The 26388-nt window shown below is 44.6% G+C and overlaps 1 protein-coding gene across 3 annotated transcripts in view; it reads right to left on the bottom strand.

Annotated features, from left to right (window-relative positions):
• MAPK6 (mitogen-activated protein kinase 6) overlaps nt 1-24502 on the bottom strand; it is a 47032-nt gene extending 22530 nt beyond the window's left edge. Inside the window, exon 1 of one of the 3 annotated variants that reach the window (XM_038009987.2) lies at nt 24329-24502. The gene's annotated coding sequence lies outside the window, so the exon portion shown is untranslated. Of the gene's footprint in view, nt 1-23709; nt 23959-24328 lie in introns of those variants that run through there. The other 2 variants (XM_008016588.3, XM_038009988.2) reach the window with 2 other exon arrangements.
• Nucleotides 24503-26388: the final 1886 nt, after the last annotated feature.

Genomic DNA, 26388 nt, shown 5'->3' with positions numbered 1-26388 from the left:
AAGGCCAAGGCGGGTGGATCTCCTGAGGTCGAGAGTTGGAAACCAGCCTGACCAACATGGAGAAACCCTGTCTCTACTAAAAATACAAAAATTAGCCCAGCATGGTGATGAGTGCCTGTAACCCTAGCTACTTGGGAGGCTGAGGCAGGAGAATCGCTAGAACCTGGGAGGTGGAGGTTGCAGTGAGGTGAGATCACGCCACTGCACTCCAGCCTGGGCAACAGCAAGACTCCATCTCAAAAAAATAAAAATAAAAATAAAAATAAATTTTTGTATTGGTAAAAGTTTCAGATTTTTAAAAAGGGCTTTAATACTGTGTCTCCCTCCCACCAAGGTTTTTCTGTTTGTACACATCTTGATTCTTCCTGCTCCCCAGGAAATACCCTAGGAAAACCAGTTTGTTTGTTTGTTTGAGACAGGGTATTGTTCTGTCACCCAAGCTGGAGTGTAGTGGCCTGATCACTGCTCACTGCAACCTCTGCCTTCTGGGCTCAAGCGATCCTCCCACCTCAGCCCCTCAAGTATCTGGGACTACAGGCAGGAGCCACCACACCAGGCTTTCTTTTTCTTTTTCTTTTTTTTTAAAGTATATGTGCTGCTGAGGCAAGCAACACACAAGGCTAATTTTTGTATTTTTTGTAGAGACAGGGTTTCACTATGTTTCGCAGGCTGGTCAAGAAAACCAGTATTTCTCAAAGGCTCCACTATTTCCAAAATTTTACATCTCTAGTCTCTACCTGAAATAGAATGCTTGTTCATGCCTACCTTCCTGCCTTAACGTAAACAATTCCTTAAAGCTCAGTCATGTTTTACATTTCTGACTGTAAAATCAGTTCCACAGACAAATGAAATAAGAACAGTAAGATCTCCAAGTTCTCTCTCAAACTTCTACTTCACTAGCAATCTACTCAAGCACAAACAATGCTTCGTCAAAAATCACACCACTGTTATCTGACAGAATAGCACTATAGTAGGCGTTGTAGCCAGATTAGGAAAGCCATGAAAATGAGAGATCCTTACTTAAGGCCTCCATCCACATCTGCCCCACTTAAATTTTATTGAGACCAAGAAGCCTCACAAACTAGAAACTTCAGGGAGAGTGTCTTTTCAGAATTATCAGTGACTGGTCAGCACTTAACGAGGTAGAGTGGGTAAAAAATGATACTAGGGAAGGTAGGAGCTTTGCCTACACTGAGAACTGCAGAGCCATCACTATGTACTCAGATGATGAAGACTATACATTCTAACAAGAGAAGGTAGTATTTATAAACCAAACTGTAATTCCACTAGACAATGAGGATTATACCAATTAAACACCTAGGGGGGAAAGGATTTACAATGGCAGTGCTTGTTCAGTGATTCTGCCTCATTGCTCTGTGAGTAGTAGTCTTCAGGATCCTTCACTATCCATTAGACCAAATGCTGCTGGAGCGCCTTTTCAGCCAGGATCTTGGAAAGTAGACCCACCTTAATTAGTAAGTTGGGAGTCATGCTGTACCTCTACATCATACAGTGGATCCATTAAGTGTTTACAATTCAGTCATATTCCATTATTCGGTAAGTATTTGATAAGTATCTGTGTCAGTCAATCCCTTGGCAATGGGGATAAAATGGTGAGTAAAGAGAGACTTGGGCTCTGCCTTCGTGGAGTTTATCATGTGACTAGAGACAATTTCTTTTTAAAAAGAAGAAAAGTAAACAAGGAAATAAAGAAAGGACAAGTGGTACCAAGGAATGCTACAAGATACTACTGAGAGTCTGCACATTGGGGGTCTGACCTGATTAAGAAAGTCAAGATGTGTGTGCCTGGTAGCCATAAAAAAGGCAGAGGCCTCTCATGCTCTCCTAGTGACCCTAGAAAGAAAATTGTTCCCTCATCACCTTAACTCTTAGGGCAGTTATATTCCAAATTCTGATGTCTCCAATTACCTCCAACTTTCACGTCAACCATGGAGCTCCTTGGCCTGACTAAAACATATATAAAACTCAGCTGGACCAGCAGATGGTCACTGCATCCTCTATCCACATCAGTGTCCTATTAATTGCCATTATCTCCACCATCTTTCATGCTTAATTTCATAAAGGCAAAGTTTAAAGCTTAGACCAGGAAAAAACTGGGGCTCCATATTCTTTTTACATGTTCTACACACTTCGACAAGGGAGTAAAAAGGAAGGTAACATAAAGGGACCCTTTCCAGCATCTTTTCAATTTCTCTGCCTCCAAATAAATGCTACCCATTCCTACCAACCAGTGCTGATTCTGGGTGGTCTGGGGAGTGATCACTAAGTGTGATTAGCTGGTTTGATGTTGTTTTGGTTTTTTGTTTGTTTGTTTGTTTTTTTGTTGAGACGGAGTCTCGCTCTGTCGCCCAGGCTGGAGTGCAGTGGCCGGATCAGCTCACTGCAAGCTCCACCTCCCGGGTTTACGCCATTCTCCTGCCTCAGCCTCCCAAGTAGCTGGGACTACAGGTGCCTGCCACCTCGCCTGGCTAGTTTTTTGTATTTTATTAAGTAGAGACGGGGTTTCACTGTGTTAGCCAGGATGGTCTCGATCTCCTGACCTCATGATCCACCCGTCTCGGCCTCCCAAAGTGCTGGGATTACAGGCTTGAGCCACCGCGCCCGGCCCGATGTTGTTTTTAAAAACTTGGTGAATAAAATGAAGTACAGAGAATAATTTATAAGAATAAAGTTGACTTTTTGCTTTATCTTTGGCTTTCTTTCAGTGATCTACTATGCCATGGAATTAAGAGCTCTCTATAATCCAGGCTGGATAGCAGCTTCCTAAGTTTATAAGGCAGTTCCCTGAAACTGCATTAGCCACAACTATCTGCTCAAGCACTGCTCTCTTTGCTATATTACTTCCTGCTCTCTGTCACCTGGTCTGCCCCCACACCAAGAGCAATGCTGGTACTGGGAGTCAAGACTAAGTATATAAAGTAATGAAATGCAAACAAAAGAAGTAAATTTACTTTGTCCTATCTCACCAATCTATAGAAACTGAATTTTTTTTTTTCTTATTAAGGAGCAACTTGGCCTACCTATGTCAAAAAGGAAGTCTAGACGTGCAAAGAAAGTTTGAAGTAAGGACCACAAACATAAAGGTTACTTTTCTGGCTTTCTCCTCAACCTCCTGCTCTGCTGCTTCTCTGGATAAATGCTGACATGGGTCATCTGGCCTGTTCACATTCACTGACAGCACTTCCCCCATCCCCTCTCCACAAAGGCTCTTACTCATTTTGCTCTTCTCCATCGACAAGCGAGTAATTTGAGTTAACAGGAACCTAGCCAGCCTCACATCTCCTCGGCCAAAACCCAGTTGCTTTTGGACTGAAGGGAAAGGTTGAGCTTTTCTTGTATTCACCTAGGGCTATCTCCTAACCTGGCACAGATAAATGTAGCTGTAGCAAATTCGCCCTTCCCTGAGATCATGTCTCAAGCTCTCATCAAAGCTACTAAGTTTTTTGGGCAGAGAAGGCCAAGTGCTACAGCTTAGCTGCTTGCTCACTGCATTCTTGACAAAGCCCTTGCTCCTAACATATGGTGGGTGGCCGTAAGAGCTACCAGGGACCCTTTCAGGATTTGGACGTCAAGGAGGCTGGGAGTGTAAACTGTTAACAACAAATAATCTTAGGAACCTGGGAAGAGACACAGGACCTTAAATCTCAAATGCCAAAGTCTAAAAGGCTTTGGGTAGTATCAGTAACTATGCTTATCTACAGAGACAAACTTTCAAAGTCAGAGAAGACGGTAACAAAGTATTCAACTTAAAGACAAAACAGGCTGGGCATGGTGGCTCACACTTGTAATCCTAGCACTTTGGGAGGCCAAGGCAGGCAGAACACCCGAGGCCAGGAGTTGGAGACCAGCCTGGTCAACATGGTAAAACCCATCCCTACTAAAAATACAAAAACTAGCAAGGTGTGGTGGCTCACACCTGTAATCCAAGCTACTCGGGAGGCTGAGATAGGACAATCACTTGAACCTGGGAGGTTGAGGCTGCAGTGAGCTGAGATCGCACCACTGCACTCCAGCTTGGGCAACAGAGTGAGACCCCATCTCAAAAAAAAAAAAAAAAAAAAAGTGCATGCCATTATGTTTATTTTGTTGCTTATCTCTAGTTGTTCATTTCCAGCATGGATGACTTACAGTAAATGTGTAACTAGATTACAACTAGTAAGTCTAGTTACAACCAGGCAGGGTGGCTCACGCCTATAATCCCAGCACTTTGGGAGGCCAAGGCAGGTGGATCACCTGAGACCAGTCAGACCAACATGGCCAAACCCCATCTCTACTAAAAATACAAAAATTAGCTTGGCATGGTGGTGCATGGCTGGAATCCCAGCTGCTCAGGAGCTGAGGCAGGAGAATCACTTGAACCTGGGAGGTGGAGGTTGCAGTGAGCCAAGATCGTGCCACTGCACTTCAGCCTGAGGGACAGAGCGAGACTCCATCTTCTCCTAGTTACAGCTTTACTGTAAGTCATCCATATTAGAAATTCAAAAATTCACAGACCAGATAAACTAGTAATAACATCCCTATAGATTCTCCCAATTCTAAGTCTATAACTTACAAAACCACAGAACAAGTCTTATATTCCTTTAGTTTTATTCCCAAGCCCTATGCTAATACGTATGCTCAGAATGGGAGAGATGTTATTTGAATTGTTGTATACTAAAGAAATACAATCCTTTCTACAAATTTATGGCTGGAAATTTTTAAATAATTATGATAACCCTTCATCCCATTTCTTATCTTCTTCCTGGCAGGAGGCTTTATTCTAAGATTCCTAACCTAATTAACATTAAAGAAATATTGGCGCAAATACAGGACAGAAGACATGTGCACAGCCTCTTTCTTCAAGCACCTTTGGACACCTGAGGATTCTAACCAGATGAAAATATAAATTTTCGTAGCAGTCAGGATAATAGATGGCCCCCAAAAATCTAAGTCGTGCTCATGCCACAAGTCCAACGTAGCTGTCAGCCAAGCTGTTAAAGTACCTACCATCTCTACCAACGACATGCAATGTAGCAGAGAAAACAAGACTATCTCACTGGCAACAAAGCTTCCATCCAAAAATGACACCATTCACTTCTCTCATTTTACTGACTAAAGTAGGTCACAAGGTCATACGTGTATAACCAAGGGAGTGAGGAAATGCAATCCCAACATGGGACCAGAAGCAGAATGAGCCAAGATGTTTTTAAAACATCTTTTACACAGACTAAACAGATTCAACTCTCCCATCCATTCATTACGTTTCATTCAACATTTTACTGAATGCTTACCATGTGCCAGGCATTGTTTTAGGCATTAACGTAGAGCAGAGGTCATTTTTTTTTTTTTTCAGTCTTGAGCTTATAGGAACACATTATTACTCCTGGAGCTCAGGGTGTAGTGGATTCCTCCCTATCTCACTAACATTTCACTTTTCTTTCTCTTCTTTCTAATAACTTTTCACTCCCTTTTCTTTTGCCATCCTTCCCCAATCTAATCTAATCTGATTCTTCAGAACCTCTACTCTTCATTTTCCAGGGCACCATTCCCCTCCTTTTTTCTGTGGCTTTATCTGTTACAAAAGGTGTGGGACTAAGTAGCTTTGGGGACATTTCCTAAGCATAGTACCTGGTAATTAGTAGGTACCCTAAAATATGTACTGAATGACTCAATGTAAATAGCATATGCTACCTGGCAGTAGAAAAGCTTTGGAGAAGGGAAGTCCTATCCTCAAATTTTTCAGAATCTGATCACATTCTGATCTACCACTAGAAAACATCAGTGAAGATTCCTAGATATGGTATTTTCCTTTCCAGGCATTCCACCAGGACCCTCACTCTATGCGAATGCATAGGTCTGCCAATAACATGAAGAAGGTAGCTGGTTTCAACCCACTCAGAATGAAGAAATAAAACACTTCAGCTTTGTTACAGCTCTCATCTTATTTTGCTGAGGTGGTGGGGAGGGACTGTGCCACTGAAATAGCATCCTATATAATCAGTCAAGCAGGACTCCTAAGTCCTATCAGCCCATCTAATACCAAAGAAGGTATAATGAAGATATGCAAGACCTTGACACTATTCTTCAATCCATCCTAGCAGGGTTTAGCACCACAGCTTTTCAGACTACAGATCAAACATGATTGCTATTGTTTTTGAGCTAACTCTGGTGAGGGTCTAAAGGAGGTCACATTATGCAAGGCCATATAAAACATCTCTGGACTCTCATCAAACGGAGAGAACCATACGCTTAGTTGAAGATTCCCTTTTCTCTCTTTAAGAGACAGGGTCTTGCTCTGTTGCCTAGGCTGTGGTACAGTGGTATGATCAAAGCTCACTGTAGCCTCAAGCAATTCTCCCAGTAAGCCTCTCAAGTACCTGGGACCTGTAGGCACACACCACGCTCTTTTTTTTTTTTTTTTTTTTTTTTTGTAGAAATGGGGTCTCACTATGTTACCCAGGCTAGTCTTGATCTCCTGGCCTCAAGTTATTCTTCCAGCTAAGTCTTCTAAAGCACTAGGATTACAGATCAGCCCTGCATCTGGCCAATTCCCTAATTTTAAAAAAATTCAGAATGGCATATAATTTTTGGAATATCCTTCCTCTTTATCTCTCATTTTCTCCAAACTGAAGAAGGCTTGCAAGATTTGGCTGCCCTGACTATGCAGTAGCCATTCTTTTATTCCTTTACTTTCTTAATAAACCTGCTTTCACAAAAAGAGGGGAAGGGGGGGGAGGGGGAGAAAGGAAAAGGAAAAGGAAAAGGAAAAGGAAAAGGAAAGGAAAGGAAAGGAAAAGGAAAAGGAAAAGAAAAAGGAAAGGAAGGAAGAAAAAAAGAAAGCTTATGAGATTTGAAAACAAAATTTTAAGTTTGTTTCCTATCAGACCCATCTGAGAATTTGGCCCTACTGAAAGAGTCCAGTCTGATTTCACTAGGCCCGTGTCATGCTTTGAATGTGTCCCCCAAAGTTCATGGGTTGGAAACTTAATCCTCAATGCAAGTGTTGAGAGGTGGGGCTTAATAAGTGGTCATTATTAATCACTAGTAAGAAGCAGATGGGTTAATGTTATTATTGTGGGAGTGGGCCTATTACAAAAGCAAGTTTGGCCCTCTCTTTCTCTTCCCCCATGGGATGATGCAGAAAGGAGACCCTTACCAGATGCCAGCACCATGGTATCAGACTTCCAAGCCTCCAGAACTGTAAGAAATAAATTTCTTTTCTTTATAAATTACCCAGTCTTAGGTGTTCTGTTCTAACAACACAAAACTAAGTGGGACAGCTTATATTAAAAGAAATAAACCGTAAGTTTAAAGATCTGGTGTCTACTCCAGGATCTGTGGCTAAATCAGCTGTGTAGTCAAAGAATTTCACATTTTTATGTCTCAGTTCCTCATCAGGAAAACAAAGTGGCTAAACTACAGGATTTCTTCTTTTTTAAGAGACAAGGTCTTGCCCTGTCACCCAGGCAGAGCCAGGCAGTAGTTAGGAGTACAGGCGTACAACACCCCACCTGGCTTAAACTACATGATTTCTATGGTCTCTTCCAGCTCTCAAATTTTGTAATTCTAACAAAAGGCTCAGGATTTCCACTTCTGACTAGAATGCTCAAAGTTGCAAGATACCAAGCCTTACTCTGTAAACTGCAACAAGCTGGATAAGCTACAAAAATCATAGTTTAAGAAAAAAAAAAAAAAACCATCAGAGAGCTAAGGATGTAAAGAAATCTAAATAATAAATAAGCTAAATCAGAGAAAATGGCAAACCCTTCAGAAGTGAAGAGACCATAGCTATTCTCATTCCTGGTGAAGTGGCAGAACCAGGAATCCACTGACAGGATTAAGGAGAAACCAGCCAAACCTATAATGAACCTAATTTTAATGGTTGCATGTGGACTCAGATAATATATTAGAGAATCTGGAGAAGGCCCAACTACAAGCCCCAATGCTAACTCTTCTCTATGGGGTTTTTTTTTTTTTTTTTTGAGATGGTGTCTTGCCGTCGCCCAGGCTGAATTGCAGTGGTGCGACCTTGGCTCACTGCAACCTCCGCTTCCCAGGTTCAAGCAATTCTTCTGCCTCAGCCTCCCAAGTAGCTGGGACTACAGGAGCGCACCACCACACCTGGCTAATTTTTGTATTTTTAGTTTCACCATATTGGCCAGGCTGGTCTCAAACTCCTGACCTCACGAGATCCACCTGCCTCGGCCTCCCAAAGTGGTGGATTACAGGCGTGAGCCACTGAGCCCAGCCCCCTAGGGGTTTTCAACGTGTGCAAGTCTGAGGGCAAGGAAGAAAAGTGGAGAGAATCCCATGAAAAGAGCCTCTACCATGTTCAAGGCAGCGGCCCTCTCTGTAGAAGGAGATCAAGACAGGAAGCATGGAATAAACACCTCTGAGGCATTCTGAGTCTTCAAGTCTTCAAAGAATGTAAGACAGATAGTCCTCCTAAGGCTGAGTCAAAGAATTAGGGCAAAATCAAGAGATAAGGAAAATCCTGAGTGAGACTAGAGAGCAAAGAGAATTTCCCAGCAGTCCAAAGAACCAGAATCTAGACTGAAAAGCAGAGCTTAAAGATTCAGTAAAGCAGAGGCATATGAAGAGATAACAAGGCCAGACGCAGTGGCTCGTGCCTGTAATTGCAGCACTTTGGGAGGCTGAGGCCAGCAAGCAGATCACTTGAGTCTGGGAGTTCGAGACCAGCCTGGGCAACATGGTGAAACCCCATCTCTACAAAATATACATAAAAATTAGCCAGGCATGGTGATGCATGCCTATAGTCCCAGCTACTCAGAGGACTGAGGCGGAAGGATCACTTGAGCCTGGGAGACATAGATTGCAGTGAGCCGAGATCGAGCCATTGCACTCCAGCCTGTGCAACAGAGTGGGACCCAGTCTCAAAAAAAAAAAAAAGATAATGGACAGCAACCCACAAATCTAGAAGTTCGATGAAACCCAAGCAGGATAAATACAAAAAAAAATCCATACCTGGTCCGGGTGCAGTGGATCACGCCTGTAACCCCAGCACTTTGGGAGGTAAAGGCAGGCAGATCACAAGATCAGGAGCTCAAGACCAGCCTGACCAACATGGTGAAACCCTGTCTCTACTAAAAACACAAAAATTTGCCAGGCCTGGTGGTGCGCACCTGTAGTCCCAGGTACTTGGAAGGCTGAAGCAGGAGAATCACTTAAACCCAGAAGGAGAAGGCTGTAGTGAGTTGAAATCACACCACTGCACTCCAGCCTGTGTGACAGAGGAAGACTCCATCTCAACAAACAAACAAACAAAAAACATACCTATGCACAGAGTGAAACTATTGAAAACAAAAAGAAAAGAGAAGGAAGGAAGAGAAAGAACAACTCTTGGCCAGGGCACGGTGACTCACGCCTGTAATCCTAGCACTCTGGGAGGCCGAGACAGGCGGATAGCCTGAGCTCAAGAGTTCAAGACCAGCCTGGGCAACAGGGTGAAACCCCGACTCTACAAAAAATACAAAAATGAGCCACGCATGGTGGCAGGTGCCTGTCCTAGCTACTTGGGGGGTTGAGGTGGGAGGACTGCTTGAACCCAGGAGGCAGAGGCTGCCGTGGGCTATCGGCCACTGCACTCCAGCCTGGGTGACAGAGCGAGACTCTGTCTCAAAAAAACAAATGACAAAAAAGAATGACTGTTAAAAGCAACCAGGAGTCCGGGCACAGTGGCTCACGCCTGTAATCCCACTTGGGAGGCAGAGGCGGGCAGATCACCTGAGGTCAGGAGTTTGAGACCAGCCTGGAGAACATGGTGAAACCCCATCTCTACTAAAAATACAAAATTAGCTGGGCATGGTGGTGCATGCCTGTAACCCCAGCTACTCAGGGGGCTGAGGCAGGGAAGAATCGCTTGAACCCAGGAGGCAGAGGTTGCGGTGAGCTGAGATCACACTACTGCATTCCAGACTGGGGAACAAGAGCTAAACTCCATCTCCAAAAAAAAAAAAATTAAAAGCAACTTGGAAAAAAAAGCAGCCAGGGAAAAGAGAGAAAGTATATACTAGAGAAGAAGAATAAGAATGATAACTGATTTATCACCAGAAACAATGAAAATCAGAAGACAATAGAATATTTTTCAAGTACCAAAAGAAAAAAAAAAAAAAAAAAAAAAAACTATCAACCCAAAAAGAAAATAAAGAAAAAACAAAATAAAAAACAAACCCTATCAACCCAGATGTATTAGTCACAGTTCTCGACAGGGACAGAAATAATAGGTTATATGTATATATGAAAGGGAGCTCATTAGCTTATTAGGGAGAATTGGCTCACAGAATCACAAGGCGAAGAAGTCCCACATCAGGCCGTCTGCAAGCTGGGGAAGAAATAAGCCAGTAGTGGCTCAATCCGAGTCCAAAAGCTTCAAAAGCAGGGAGGCCAACAGTGCAGCCTTCTATCTGCAGCAGGAGGCTGGAGAACCCCCGACAAACCACTGGTCTAAGTCTAAGAGTCCAAAGGTCAAAGAATCTGCAGTCTGATGTTCAAGGGCAGGAGGAACAGAAGGAAGCATCCAGTACGGGTGAAAAATGAAAGCCAAAAGACTCAGCAAGCCAGCCTTATCCCATCTTCTTCCGCCTGCTTTGTTCTAGCCTCAGGGGCAGCCAACTGGATGGTGCCCATTCACACTGATGAGGGTGAGTCCTCCTCTCCCAGTCCACTGACTCAAAGGTCAATGTCCTCCTGCAACACCCTGACAGACACACCCAAAAACAATACTTTACCAGCTATCTAGGCATCCTTCAATCCAATCAAGCTGACACCTAATACTAACCATCACACCAGAATTTTGTATCTAAGGGAAATAGCCTTCAAAAATGAAGACCTTTTCAAAAAGACAAAAGCAGAAAGATGCCAGGCACCGTGGCTTATGCCTGTAATCCCAGCTACTTCTCAGGAAGCTGAGGTGAGATAATCACTTGAGTTCAAGAGCAGCCTGACCAACACAGTGAGACTCTGTCTCCATTTAAAAAAGGAGGCTGGGCACAGTGGCTCACACCTGTAACCCCAGCACTTTGGGAGGCTGAGGCGGGCAGATCACCTGAAGTCAGGAGTTTGAGACCAGCCTGACCAACACGGAGAAACCCCCATCTCTACTAAAAATACAGAATTAGCTGGGTGCGGTGGCACATGCCTGTAACCCCAGCTGCTAGGGAGGCTGAGGCAGGAGAAACACTTGAATGTGGGAGGCAGAGGTTGCGGTGAGCCAAGATTGCGCCATTGCACTCCAGCCTGGGCAACAAGAGTGAAACTCCGCGTCAAAAAACAAAAAAAGAAAAAAAGTATTAAAAAAAAATGGACAGAATCTGTCTCCAGCAGATTTTCACTTCAAGAAATGCTAAAAGAAGTCCTTTAGGATGAAAGAAAAATGTAACTAACCCCAGATCTACAGAGAGGAATAAAAAACTCAGAAAGGGTAAACATCTCGAAAATATAAGAAGCCTATTAAAAATATCTATCCATGGCCAGGCACGGTGGCTCACGCCTGTAATCCCAGCACTTTGGGAGGCCAGGACAGGCGAATCACCTGAGATTGGGAGTTAGAGACCAGCCTGGCCAACATGCAGAAACCCCATCTCTATTAAAAATACAAAATTAGCCGAGCATGGTGGCACATGACTGTAATCCCAGCTACTCAGGAGGCTGAGGCAGGAGAATCGCTTCAACCAGGGAGTCGGAGGTTGCCGTGAGCCGAGATTGCGCCACTGTGCTCCAGTCTGGCGACAGAGCAAGACTCTGTCTCAAAAAAAAAAAAAACTTAAAAAATTAAAAATTATTGGGCAGGGCACGGTGGCTCACACCTGTAATTACAGCACTTTGGGAGGCCGAGGCAGGCAGATCATGAGGCCAGGAGATCGAGACCATCCTGGCTAACACAGTGAAACCCCGTCTCTACTAAAAATACAAAAAATTAGTCAGACATGGTGGCGGGCGCCTGTAGTCCCAGCTACTCAGGAGGCTGAGGCAGGAGAATGGCGTGAACCCGGGAGGCGGAGCTTGCAGTGAGCCGAGATCGTGCCACTGCACTCCAGCCCAGGTGACAGAGCAAGACTCCGTCTCAAAAAAAAAAATTATTTGTTCATATTATAAAGGAAGTCATAGTACTGAACATGAAAATAAAATGTTGAAATTTTTATTTTATTTATATCTTGAGGCAGGGTCTCGCTCGCCCAGGCTGAAGTGCAGTGGCATGAACATGACTCATTGCAACCTCCGCCACCAGTGCTCAAGGTGGGTGGACCACCTCAGCCTTTTGAGTAGCTATGCCCACGGTGTGAGCAGCCCCGCCTGGCTCAATTTTTTTATTATCTTGGTAGAGACAAGGTTTCACAATGTTGCCTAAGCTAGTCTTGAACTCCTGGGCTCAAGCAAACCTCCTACCTGGGCCTCCCAAAGTGCTGAGATTACAGGCGTGAACCGCCATGCCCGCAACATTTTCTAATATTTGAATTTTAAAAGAATATAAGCAAGGTTTTATTGAGACTGTATTATATGTGAAGCATTGTGTTGGACATATACCCTTACACTAAATCCTCCCAATAGGCAAAATAAATATTATAATCTTTATTTTAGAGAATTTAAAAAATACATTCAAGATCACACATAAATGAGAGAGCCAGGATTTGAACCAGGTTTGTAAACCAAATTCCAAGATCTCTCACTGTACCTTTTTTTTTATTGACTAGTACGTATCTCCCTTCACTCCCCAACCCTTTGAGTAGAGTATATTTCCTAAAGACAAAGACCTTCTTCTGGCCCAGCGCAGTGGCTCATACCTGTAATCCTGGCACATTGGGAGGACAAGGTGGGCGAATCCCTTGACATCAGGAGTTTGAAACCAGCCTGGCCAACAGGGGGAAACCCTGTCTCTCTACTAAAAATACAAAAATTAAGGCCAGGCGTGGTGGCTCACATTTGTAATCCCAGCACTTTGGGAGGCCAAAGCGGGTGGATCCTTTGAGGTCAAGAGTTCAAGACCAGTCCGACCAACACGGTGAAACCCTGTCTCTACTAAAAATACAAAAAACATGAGCCGGGCAAGGTGGCGCCTGTAATCCCAGCGACTCAGGAGGCTGAGGCACGAGAACTGCTTGAACCCAGGAGGCAGAGACTGCAGTCAGCCGAGATCGCGCCACTGTACTCCAGCCTGGGTAACAGAGTGAGAGCCTGTCTCAAAAAAAACCAAAAAAAAACAAACAAAAAAAATTAGCGGCTGGGCGCGGTGGCTCACGCCTGTAATCCCAGCACTTTGGGAGGCCGAGGCGGGCGGATCACAAGGTCAGGAGATCGAGACCATGGTGAAACCCTGTCTCTACTAAAAATAGAAAAAATTAGCCGGGCGCAGTGGTGGGCGCCTGTAGTCCCAGCTACTCGGGAGGCTGAGGCAGGAGAATGGCGTGAACCCGGGAGGCGGAGCTTGCAGTGAGCCGAGATTGCGCCACTGCACTCCAGCCTGGGAAACGAAGAGAGACTCCGTCTCAAAAAAAAAAAAAAAATTAGCTGGGCATGGTAGCGCATGCCTGTATTCCCAGCTACTCCGCAGGCTGAGCCAGGAGAATTGTTTGAACCTGGGAAGTGCAGGTTGCAGTGAGCTGAGATTGCACCACTGTACTCCTTCGTCCTGGGAAACAGACTGAGACTCTGTCTCAAAAAAAAAAAAAAAAAAAAAAAATTCCTTCTTCTGCATAACTAAAATACAATCATCAAAATCAGGAAATTAATGCTGGTATAGTACTACCATCTAATAATCAGACCCCATTTAAGTTTCTGCAATAATCCCAATCATGTACTTGGGACGTAAAGGACCCAGTCTAGAATCATGTTACACTGGGTACAATGCAATTATTAATGCAGTTTTTCCCTTTCAAGATTTAAAGGAATCAAACATTTTATACAGTCCACAAAAATTTACTGAGCACTTAGCATGTGAAAGGCACTGTATGACGATACAGTAGAGAATAAGACAGACAGGCCGGGCGCGGTAGCTCAAGCCTGTAATCCCAGCACTTTGGGAGGCCGAGACGCATGGATCACGAGGTCAGGAGATCGAGACCATCCTGGCTAACACGGTGAAACGCTGTCTCTACTAAAAAATACAAAAAACTAGCCGGGCAAGGTGGCAGGTGCCTGTAGTCCCAGCTACTCGGGAGGCTGAGGCAGGAGAATGGCGTGAACCTGGGAGGCGGAGTTTGCAGTGAGCTGAGATCCGGACACTGCACTCCAGCCTGGGCAACAGAGCAAGACTCCGTATCAAAAAAAAGAGAATAAGACAGACAAGGTTATTCTGCTTCCAAAGAGCTTGCAATCTAGTAAGGAGAGACCAACAAATAAGTTAGCTAATCAACAAATTCAGATTTGGCCTAGTAGCTGGGAAATGGCCCTCTGAGGAGCTGAAACCTGAATAAGAAGCTACCAGCATTGCTAAGAGATGGGAGAAGGGCATTCCTAACAGAGGAAACAACAAATTGAACAACCTAAGGCGGGACAAAACTTGGCATTTTGGAGCAAAAGAAATGCCAGTGTAGCCACAGCATCTCCAGCAAAGGGCGTAGGAAAGGAGGTAGCAATAAGATAGGAAGAACACATGAGGCAGGATTCTGAATCTCATAACTAAGACCAAAGAAAAACTAGGAAACCACTTTAAGCAGGCAATCTACACTATTTCATTTACATTTTTGAAAGAAGATTCTTGTTACTGGGAGAAAGAATGTCCGAACAAGGTAGCTGAGTGAAAGCAAAAACCAGTTAAGAGCTATTTCAGTGAGCCAGGTGACATAATGATGGCTGAAACTAGGGTGGTAGAAATAAAGATGTAAAACAGATCATTGAATAAATAGATTTCAGTGATATTCTGGAGATCAAAAGAACTTGATGGATTAGCTATGGGGATAAGGGAAAAACAGGATTCAAGGATAACTCCTAGGTGCCAGTTACGGAAGAGGCAAAGACTGGAAGAATATTATGGAAGAGAGTTCTATTTTGGACATGTGAAGTATATTTAGACAACTGACTACTAGGTTACTAAGTGGTAATGTCTAGCAAGGCAGTTGGATAATATGTCTGGAGCTCAGGCAAGAAGTCTAAACCAGAAACATAAATATGAGAATGATTCACATATAGATGGCATTTAAAACAATGAGTTGAATGAGACCACCTAGGGGACGAATTTAGAAAAAGAGGGTGAAAAAAAAACCCAGGAGTTTTATCCTGTCTTAGGTATGCCAATACTTAGATGCAGGTAAAGGAGAGAAGCCTGTTTAAAAAAAAAAAAAAAAAAAAGGCCAGGTGCAATGGCTCACACCTGTAATCCCAGCACTTTGGGAGGCCAAGGTCAATGGATCACCTGAGGTCAGGAGTTCCAAGACCAGCCTGACCAACATGGTGAAACCCCGTCTCTACTAAAAATACAAAAATTAGCCGGGCGTGGTGGTGTGCGCCTGTAATCCCAGCTACTGGGGAGGCTGAGAGGCAGGAGAATCACTTGAACCCAGCAGGTGGCAGTTGCAGTGGAGCAGACATTGCTCCACTGCACTCCAGCCTGGAGGACAGCGAGACTCCGTCTCAGGAAAAAAAAAAAAAAAAAAAAAATACAGCATAACAAGGAGTAAAGGAAAACAAGAACATATGTCTCATAAAGTGAGAAGTAGATGAACAGGCAGAAAACAGTGGTCAACTACACTGAATGTTCCTACAAGAGCCTGTAAAACGAATTTAGTAAATAGAAACCACTGGTAACCTTGATTAGAGTAGTTTTAGTGGTAAGAATGGAGGCCCATCTGTAGTAGGCTGAGAAGCAAAGGAAAGTAGAGAGAGCACAAAATGACAACTTTTGAAAACTGGTTTGGAGGAGAATCAGAAATGAGGCTGTAGCTAAAGAATAATGTGGAATGGGGAGAGGGCTTATAAAGAAAGAAGCCTCACTTAGAGCTGCTGTCCAATAGGGCTGTCTGCAATGATAGGGATGTTCTATATCTGCACTGTCCAATAAAGTAGCCATTAGCCATCTATGGCTACTGAACAACTGAAATATGGCTAGCATCACTGCGGAACTAAATTTTTAAAATTTTTCTTTAAACAGCCACATATTTCATTGCAGAAAGCACTGTTGGTTAGTAGCTACCATACTGGACAGTACAGCTCTAAAGCACATCTGTATACTAATAAAGATGATCCAGAAAGGGAAAAATTCATGATGCAGGCAAGAACGAGGTAAGTCCATAAGAAGTAAACAGGCTTGGCCGGGCACGGTGGCTCAAGCCTGTAATCCCAGCACTTTGGGAGGCCGAGACGGACGGATCACGAGGTCAGGAGATCGAGACCATCCTGGCTAATATGGTGAAACCCCGTCTCTACTAAAAAAAATACAAAAAACTAGCCGGGCGAGGTGGCGGGCGCCTGTAGTCCAAGCTACTCGGGAGGCTGAGGCAGGAGAATGGCGTAAACCCGGGAGGCGGAGCTTGCAGTGAGCTGAGATCTGGCCACTGCACTCCAGCCTGGGCGACAAAGCGAGACTCCGTCTCAAAAAAAAAAAAAAAAAAAAAAGAAGTCAACAGGCTGACAGGGTGCGGTGGCTCACACCTGCAATCCCAGCACTTTGGGAGGCCAAGGCAGACAAATCACTTGAGGTCAGTAGTTCAAGACCAGCCTGGCCAACAGAGACTAATCCTCATCTCTATTAAAAATACAAAAATTAGCCAGGCGTGGTGGTGGGCACCTGTAGTCCCAACTACTCAAGAGGCTGAGGCAGAAGAATCACTTGAACCTGGGAGGTGGAGGCTGCAGCGAGCCAAGATCATGCCACTGCGCTCCAACCTGGCCAACAGAGTGAGACTCCATCTCAAAAAACGATAAATACAAAAATAAAGAGAAATCAACAGACTGAGCAGAGTGGCTCATGCCTGTAATCCCAGCACTTTTTGAGGCCGAGGCAGGATGACTGCTTGAGTCCAGCCTAGGCAACATAGGGAGACCCCATCTACACACAAACAAAAATTAAGATTAAAAAAAAAGTCAAGAGAAGAAATCCAGAGCACAAGTGGCGAAATCTACATGGGATACAACATGAAAGAAGCAAGACATGAAATTACAGTAACTGGTAGAGACCAAGACTCAAAATATGTATTAAGCCTGATTCGAATCTTAAGCATGTAACTCAATTACAGAGGGCTATAAAATCCAAGAAGGAGGGGGAGGGTAGGTAACTCATATCTACTAAGGACCTATTATGTGACAGGCATTTTCTATTTTTTTTTTTTTTTTTTGAGAAGGAGTCTTGCTCTGTCGCCTAGGCTACAGTGCAGTGACATGATCTCAGCTTGCTGCAAACTCCCCCTACTGGGTTCAAGCAATTCTCCTGCCTCAGCCTCCTGAGTAGCTGGGATTACAGGCACCCGCTACCATGGCCAGCTTTTTTGTATTTTTAGTAGAGATGGGGTTTCACCACGCTGGCCAGGCTGGTCTTGAACTCCTGACCTTGTCATCTGCCCGCCTCGGCCTCCCAAAGTCCTGGGATTACAGGCGTGAGCCACCGTGCCCGGCCGCGACAGGCATTTTGTTTTTTCTTTTCTCAGGATGGAGTCTCGCTCTGTCGCCCAGGCTGGAGTGCAATGGTGCAATCTTGGCTCAAAGCAACCTCCACCTCCTGGGTTCAAGTGATTCTCCTGCCTCAGCCTTCAGAGTAGCTGGCAGTACAGGCATGCACCACCACACTTGGCTAATTTTTTGTATTTTTAGCAGAGACGGGTTTTCACCATGTTGGCCAGGCTAGTCTAGAACTCCTGACTTTGTGATCCGCCCACCTCGGCCTCCCAAAGTGCTGGGATTACAGGCGTGAGCCACCACGCCTAGCCATGACAGGCATTTTCTAAATGACAAATTATTTCTCTTCTCTAACTACAGTCTTGTAAATATCATTTTATAAACAAGAACAATGACGCTCTAAGAAAAGCAACTTCATGAAATTACACACACAGTAAATGCCGGGATTTGGACATAGGCCTGTGACTATAGGGTTAGAATTTTCCCACTGCATATGGTGGGAGGTTAAGGCCAGGCGTGGTGGCTCACACCTGTAATCCCTGCACTTTGGGAGACCGAGACAGGTGGATCACCTGAGGTTAGGTTACTTTATCTACTTCAAACATGGTTGAAACCCCATCTCTACTAAACATACAAAATTAGCTGGGCGTGGTGGCGCATGCCTATAATTCCAGCTACTTGGGAGGCTGAGGCATGAGAATCACTTGAACCCAGGAAGCGGAGGTTGCAGTGAGTGAAGATCACGCCATTGCACTCCAGCCTGGGCAATGAAGGCAAAACCCCCTCTCAAAAAAAAAAAAAAAAAAAGGTGGGAGGTTAAGAACCACTCTGTTTCTGCACCTGGAATTAACATAAACAGCAGATCAATCTGGAACCAACAAGTGCCAACAAGCCTAGAGGTACTAGGCCAGAGGCAAAAACTATCCTGTCAATGCTTTCCACAGAATAACTAAGCAAATAATAGCCACTTTTTAAAAATACAAGTGAAAATGCCTCTTAAGATGGGAAGGAATGGACTTTCTTACAACTTAGATTATCTACTTTATTGAACACAGATGTATCAATTAGAAAATCAGCACTGTTTTATAATACATACTAAAATAATATCTGGGCACATTAGAAAAACTAAGTCAACATACCCTCTCTCCAATTTGTACATTAGGAGAGAACAATTATTAAACTGAGTCTAACCCATTATTAAATTACAACTTATATTTAGAGTGGGCAAAGATCATCTAGATCTGTGTTGTCCATGTAACCACCAGCTACGTCCAGCTATTTAAAGTAACTAAAATTAAATAAAAAATTCAATTCCTCAAGTGCACTACTTGCTCGTCAAGTATTCAACAGTCACACATGGCCAATGGCTACCTCACTGGATAGCACAGAACACATCTATCATCACAGAAAGTTCAACTGGGCAATGATTAGCTTCTACATTTTCCATTTGACTTTTTTCAGAAGGGTCAGTGGAAAGAGCAACTCAGAAGACTAACGAGTTGAACAACCATGTATGCATCATTTCAATTTTTATTTATTTACGTATTTTTTTGAGACAGGGTCTCTTGCTGTTGCCCAGGCTGGAACACAGTGGTGCGATCAGGGCTCACTGAAGCCTCAACTTCCTGGGCTCAAGCAATCCTCTCATCTCAGCCTCTAAAGTAGCTGGGACTACAGGTATGCACACAACTGGCTCATTTTATTTTGTAGAGACAGGATCTCACTATACTGCCCAGGTGTATGCATCATTAAGCAGTGCTTCTCAAACTGAATGCGCACTGAATGACTTGAAAATCTTGTTAAAATCTTGTTAAAATCTTCCCAGCATGGTAGGAGGCCAGGAGTTTGAGAACAGCATGGGCAACACAGCGAGACTCCACTTCTAAAAAAAAAAAAAAAAAAGGCAGTGTATGATAGCACAAACCTGTATTCCAGCTACTGAGGTGAGAGGATTACTTGAGTCCAGGAGTTCCAGGTGGCAGTGCGTTATGATCACACCACTATACTCCGATCCAAACTGGGCAACAGGGCAAGATTGTGCCTCTTATTTACAAAAAAAAAATGTAGATTCTAAGATTCTAACTCAGTAGGACTGAGATGAGGTCAAGATTCTAACTTCTAACAAGTTCGCAGGTGATGCTAATACTGTTGGTCCAGAAATCACACTTTCAGTACCAAGGTCTTAGATCTCTCCAGGCCTTAGTTTCCTTAACTGTCAAATGATGTACATGAATGAAGCAAGACAATGCCCATGACGCCTCCAAAACAGTAATATTTTAAAAGTTTTATGATTGTACAGAATTAAATGCATATAGATTTGCACTCTGCAGAGGCAGACTTTTCTGAGGTAAATGCTAGGATTCTAAAAACAAGTTTTATGATACCATTTTTTTTCTGTGAAAAAAATACCAAATTTAATGAAAATTAATGGGAAAATTTTATTTGCTACATAAGCATTCAATCTCTGAACAAGTTTTTAGAAATGGACTTAGAAGACTGACATGTATAAAAGACAAAACTTTTAGAACTCTATGGGCTGGGTGCAGTGGCTCACACCTGTAATCCCAGCACTTTGGGAGGCCCAGGCGGATGGATCAGGAGGTCAAGAGAGCGAGACCATCTCGGCCAACATAATGAAACCCCGTCTCTACTAAAAATATATATATACACACAAAAATTAGCTGGGCATGGTGGCGTGTGCCTGAAGTCCCAGCTACTCAGGAGGCTGAAGCTGAAGAATCGCTTGAATGTGGGAGGCGGAGGTTGCAGTGAGCCAAGATGGCGCCACCGCGCTCCAGCCTGGCGACAGAATGAGACTCGTCTCAAAACAAAAAACAAAAAACAAACAAAAAAAACAACTCTATCAGAGAGCCACACAGTATTTTCCAAATAGGCAGTTCATGGAGATGAAAAAACCAGTGCTGGACTTGGCCCACATCACTGTCACCTTAAAAGCATCAGCTTCACATGAAAGCAACCCCTGGAAAATGCCATTAACTACAGTAACATTGGAGTTGTTTTCTTAAAGTCTCAGTCAAGGCTCTCAGCAATAAAAATGAGCAAAATTCCCATACCACAGGCAGGTTGTAGTGTAATGTAACAGCCCACAAAACAGGCCGAAGGAACTAATGAAGGCAGCCAACAATGCCACACAGAATTTACTTCTGAGGCATCTTCTTTCCATTTTAACGGGACCTAGAGTAACACAAGGTTCAAATGGTTCAAAAGTAACAAGGAATTGGATAGCAGTGGTGAGAAGGCTCAGCATTTCATAAAACAGTACCTTGGAAATAGGAAGCAAGCTAAGATATCCAGTTTTTGTTTGTTTGTTTGTTTGTTTGTTGGAGTCTCCCCTCAGCCTCCTAAAGTGCTGGGATTACAAACGTTAGCCACTGCCCTGGCTTCAGTTTGTTTTTAAACTCTGAATTATGCACACCACAGCTAATTACCTATATTTGAAAACAATGCTGGAAATGTGTTAAACCTCTAAGTAATGTGATGCTCTGAAAATTTTCAATACTTTGTATTTTTATGTTTCCTTTACTAGAAAATTTTAAGTTTGAATTAAACTTTATTTAAAAATCCCTCTAGATATAAAGCATGCAATACTCTTCCAAAATAGTTCCAAAAATTTAATTCACATTAACAATACATTTTACGGGCCGGGAGCAGGGGCTCACGCCTGTAATCCCAACACTTTGGAAGGCTGAAGCAGGCAGATTGCTTGAGCCCAAGAGTTTAAGAACAGCCTGGGCAACATGGTGAAAACTCATCTCTACAAAAAATACAAAAACTAGCCAGGCATGGTCGCACACAGCTGTAGTCCCAGGGACTCAGGAGGCTGAGGCAGGAGGATCACCTGAGCCCAGGAAGTAGAGGTCAGCCTGGGTGACAGAGCAAGACCCTGTCTCACAAAAACAACAACAACAACAAACACTTTACTGTACAAAAACTCCCCAAATCCATTTGGAAAATTAACAGTATACACAGAAAAACTACAGGATGGGTGGGAAATTTTTCTTTTATTTTAAAAATTGAGACAGGGTTTTGTTATGTTGCCCATACTGGTCTTGAATCCCTGGCCTCAAGCGATCCTTCCACCTCAGTGGAATCCCAAAGTGCTGGGATTACAGGTGTGAGCCACCGCACCCAGCCCCTCTCTTAAACTGCCATTCTCAATCTTTTTCCCTGTCTCAATCTTATTTTAAGCCAACTTACTAAACATTGCCTGTTTTAAAATCAGTCAAAAGATGTATCTTATTACCAAGTTTCAACTTAAAGTTTTAAATTTGGAACTGTGCATTCAGCTTATCTTTAAAAAAAATGAAAAATAGTGCCTAATACCTATTTCAAATTGTCTTTATTAAAACAGAAAATTCACATAAATCACAAAGCACAACATATAATCATGTTTTAATAATTCCGTGAAACTTTCATATTCAGAGCCATATCCGATTAAATATTAAATATAAAGATAACTCACATAACCAATAAAAACATAAGGTCAATTTCTAACGACACCATAAAAGTACTATCTGTCCTTTATAAATAACCTGTAACAAATCTCTCTCAGCAGTAGCCAAAAACCTGCTAGTATCAAACATTTAATTTCAGCACCTGACCAGCAATTGGTTTTACCTTTCCTCTCAGCAAACGTTACACAATTCCACCTGTAGGGTATATGATATCCTTTTAAAATGCAATTTAAGAAGCCATTACTTTACAGAAACTGCTGCTCCTCTTCAGAAAAAAATGAGAGAGAATTTCAATGTGGACAGGAACATTTTAGCCTATCATTTAAAAAAAAATACAATTAAAAAAAAAAAAGCCACGTAGCAGTCCGTGGGCAGCATGAGTCATCATCCAACTCAAAACTTGCAGCAGCACTTGTAAGCTTCCTCCTACCCGACCCCATCCCCTTCAGCAAAGTACCCTGAGTCAGCAAACCTTACTATTTTGTCAGTTATGATTCTCACGATGCTTTAAATGAATTTATGTAAAGCACTGCAACACTTTTAGTGCTAACATTTGTCTTTAGAATGTGTGCATTTTTTAAATTGCAAAATTAACTTACTTCAGATCACTCTTCTCTGGATTTTTTAATCACAAAGTAGCCAACGACTACTTCTAATCCTCTTTTGCAAATAACTGAATTCCAAAATATCCTCATACACGAAGTTTTTCCTAAAATATTCTTCATTTTCCAGTGTTTTCTTCTGAACAGTAATACCTAGGTGATCAAATATGTTCTGCTCAAATCTGGCATATTTTCTAGATTAACTGCAATTACTGAATTCAGGACATCAATAAATAATTTGACAAGCTTAACAAGGCAATTCTTAATAAATGATGTAAAGACTTTACACTCCCTGGCACATAGCAAACACTTCATAAACATGTTTGAACAATTACTGTCTAAAGACAAAGTTTCTTTCACCCAATTCAAAATTATTTTTTAAAAATTAAAATCTGACATTTCTATGAAGAAATTCCTGATTTCAGGGCCAGGCCCTGTTTGGACCCTACATTCTTCTGGTCAGATCATTCTTTCCATCTCAGTTTTCCAAAGACAGAGGACATGCCCAATCGGAACTGTAAGAGACAGGCTAGAAGAATCAGCCATCAGAAAATTACTCTGAAGCTGCTTGCTCTTCATTGTACGGCATGTTAATTTTTCCCCTTGACAAATCATCTGTATCCGTTAAAATAAAAAAAAAAAAGTCATTACTGAGACTGCATCTTTAGCAATGAACATGAATTACGCCGTTAATACAAATCGGCTTCTAATTCCAACTCACCAGTCCCTTTCACTGGACCTTTTCCAATGAACAAGCAAAAGAAAAAAATAAAACAGGAAAGGAATCGAGAAGCTCCTGCTGCACAGAGCTCCCCCGTAACACCTGAACCGGTTGGGTCCTACACTCGTCAATAAACAAAAGGTTGCCAAAACACCTTTACTTTTCGACACAACTCACAAGGCGGACTAAAATGCACAGCAAAGTGACAAAGCCCTTTCTGGTGAACCGACAAAACAAGCTTTCATTTGGGCACTTTCACAAAACACCACTTAAGGTCCCGAAAGAAGCTAAAGCAAGACTGCAGGGCCGGGGGAGGAAATTAGGAATTTCGTCTCCGAGTTTTCAGTACCTCATTCATGGCTAGACTCAAAACTTGGGCGGACTTCAGGGCTCTGAGGCGAGCCGGGAGAGCGCTGCGCGCTACGCCACTGGAGACTTTGCCCGGCCGGAGTCAGCTGAGGCCGAGTCACCGGGTGGGACGGGGGAGGAGACGCGGGAGCATTTCGAAAGGCAGAGTGCCAGGAAGGCGAGACTCCACGCCACCTCATGTTCCCCGGGCCGCCGCCCCTCGCTCGCCCGCCCTCCGGTCCGGCTGGGTTTCGAACCCGCGGAGCCGGGCGCAGGTGGCGGGGCGGCAGCCGGCGTGCGGGGCCAGGGAATGGGCGCAGCCCGGCAGGGCGACCGGCGAGGGGCGTGCCGGGTGGGAGGGGCCCACTGGCCGCCTCGCCTGCCCCACGCGGGGACCCCGGCCCGCCGCCCGCCGGCCCGCGCGGGGACGCGCCGGCCAGGCCCGAGAGGGCGGGCAGGCGGGCGAGCAGGGGGCGGGCGGCAGACCAAACAAAAGCGCCTTTGTTGAGCGGCAGCCGCCGGAGGGTCACACACAATGGAGGAGGGAGCCGGCTCCGCCGCTGCCGGGCCCGCCGCGGCGCCCTCCCGAGCCGCCCCGCCGGCGCACCCCGCACACGTACACACACACACTCACGGGACTTCTCCGACTCATCGAGAGAGTGCGGGGCCCGCGGACAGCCCCCAGTGTCGGCTCAGGTCTCCGGCTGTGCTGGCAGCAGCGGCGTCTCCGAGGCTCTCGCTTTGCCGCAGTCGCCGCCATGTAACCCCGACCCGCGAGAGAGGGCGAGGGAGAGGGGGCGGGGCCTCGCCGTGCCACGCCCCCTCACGTCACAGGCTCACTCCACGGGTTCTCCCGCCCCCGCCCTGCCCAGCGCGCCCGCACGCGCCGGAATTTCCAGCGCCCGTGACTGGGCTGCGCGCGCCGCGGGGGCGGTGGGAAAAGCACGCGGCTAGTCCTGCGCCTCCGGGGGCTTTGCCTGCGGGCGGGCAAGAAGGAAGACAGCCGGGGCTGTCTCTGCTCCACTACCTGCCCCGGCATTAAGGGAACAAAGTGACCAAACCCAGTGCGAGCGTTTACTAAGCACCTACTACGTGCAGAGCACTGGGCAATCCGAGAGGAAGAGGCCTCAGTCTCCAGGAAGGCTGGACCTCAAGATGGATTAGGCTGGAAGGCGGCAGCCCGAGCACAAGGCAGACGCGTCCGAGGCCAAGTACTAAGGTCATTCATTCTGCCAGAGAGTATGGAGGAAGGCTTTTAGGAGAAGTCGCCACGGGTGGCCTTTCAGCTGGATCTTGGAGGAGCGGATGTAACCAGGAGGTGAAGGGGAGGGTGTTTCTGCCGAGGGAACAGTGTGAGCAAAGACTGGGAGGCCAGAGTACCTGCCTTGTTGCAGGAACTGGGATAGGAGAATTTGAATTTGAAAAGGGATGCACTGTGAAACGTAGAAAGGTGGATGGGTACCTTCTTGGGCCCACTTCTTGGCTAAAAGCAAACTTACATTACTTTTAATGGCTTATTGAGTCCAAGGAGCCTTTCCAGTGTTTATATGAAATTTAAGTATTTATGAAATTAGAGACGCAGGTCAGCATATTTTTTCAGTGACTTCATCACCATCTCAATGAGAACCATACAACAGCCCCTTAGCCATTATTATGGGCATCTTCAAGAGTGAGGCAAAGACCACTTCAAAAAAATCACAAAGGGCCGGGCGTGGTTGGTACACGCCTGTAATCCTAGCACTTTGGGAGGCCCAGGCGGGCAGATCACCTGAGGCCAGGAGTTCGAGACCAGCACGGCCAACATGGTGAAAGCCCCGTCTCCACTAAAAATACAAAAACTAGCCAGGTGTGGTGGCTCACATCTGTACTCCCAGCTACTCGGGAGGCTGAGGCAGGAGAATCGCTTGAACCCCGCGGGGGCTTGCCGTTAGCTGAGATCGCGCTACTGCACTCCAGCCTGGGCGAAAGCGTGACACTCCGTCTCAAAAAAAAAAAAAAAAAAAAAAAAAAAAAAAATCACAGAGTAACGAAGTGGTTGGGGTGAGCTCGAATGCTTTCTATTTTTTAATATTTAAAACAACGTCAGCTGAGTACCAGGTGTGAAGAAGAGGTGATGAGTGAATAAAACCAAGAGAAAGGGGAGACTTATTGCAACCGCAGAATTTCCAACTTCTGCAACAAGAGCTCTTACCTTCAGCCCCACTGCCCCTGCTCTAGGCTCTCCTCTGATCCTCAGGACATTTTTCCTCTCACTGTTTGAGAACTCATTTACCTTCCTCTTCCGTCAATGTTTGATCACCCAGAGAAGGTGGGAGAATAAATACCAAGCACTGTGCCTTCCCTCAAGGAGCGTTTAATCCAGTGTCACTGCTGACTTCCGGTAAATAACCTGTGGATAATGCAAAGTTGGCTTACAATAGTAAGGGAGACCACTAAGTTGACAGAATCTTTGTACCTTTTCAAAAGGGGAGGTCAAGGATGGAATAATTACAAGATTTGGGGGATCTGGTTTTTGTTTGTTTGTTTTTGAGACAGAGCCTTGGTCTGTTGCCAGGCTGGAGTGCAGTGGCCCGATCTCGGCTCACTGCAACCTCGGCTCAAGCGATTCGCCTGCCTCAGCCTCCTAAGTAGCTGGGACTACAGGTGCGCGCCACCTCGCCCAGCTGATTTTTGTATTTTT

The sequence above is a fragment of the Chlorocebus sabaeus genome, chromosome 26, assembly GCF_047675955.1.
Source record: "Chlorocebus sabaeus isolate Y175 chromosome 26, mChlSab1.0.hap1, whole genome shotgun sequence".
Classification (NCBI taxonomy): domain Eukaryota; kingdom Metazoa; phylum Chordata; class Mammalia; order Primates; family Cercopithecidae; genus Chlorocebus; species Chlorocebus sabaeus.
The sequence above is the reverse complement of the archived record's forward strand: the minus strand, read 5'-3'. Positions and strand labels throughout refer to the sequence as shown.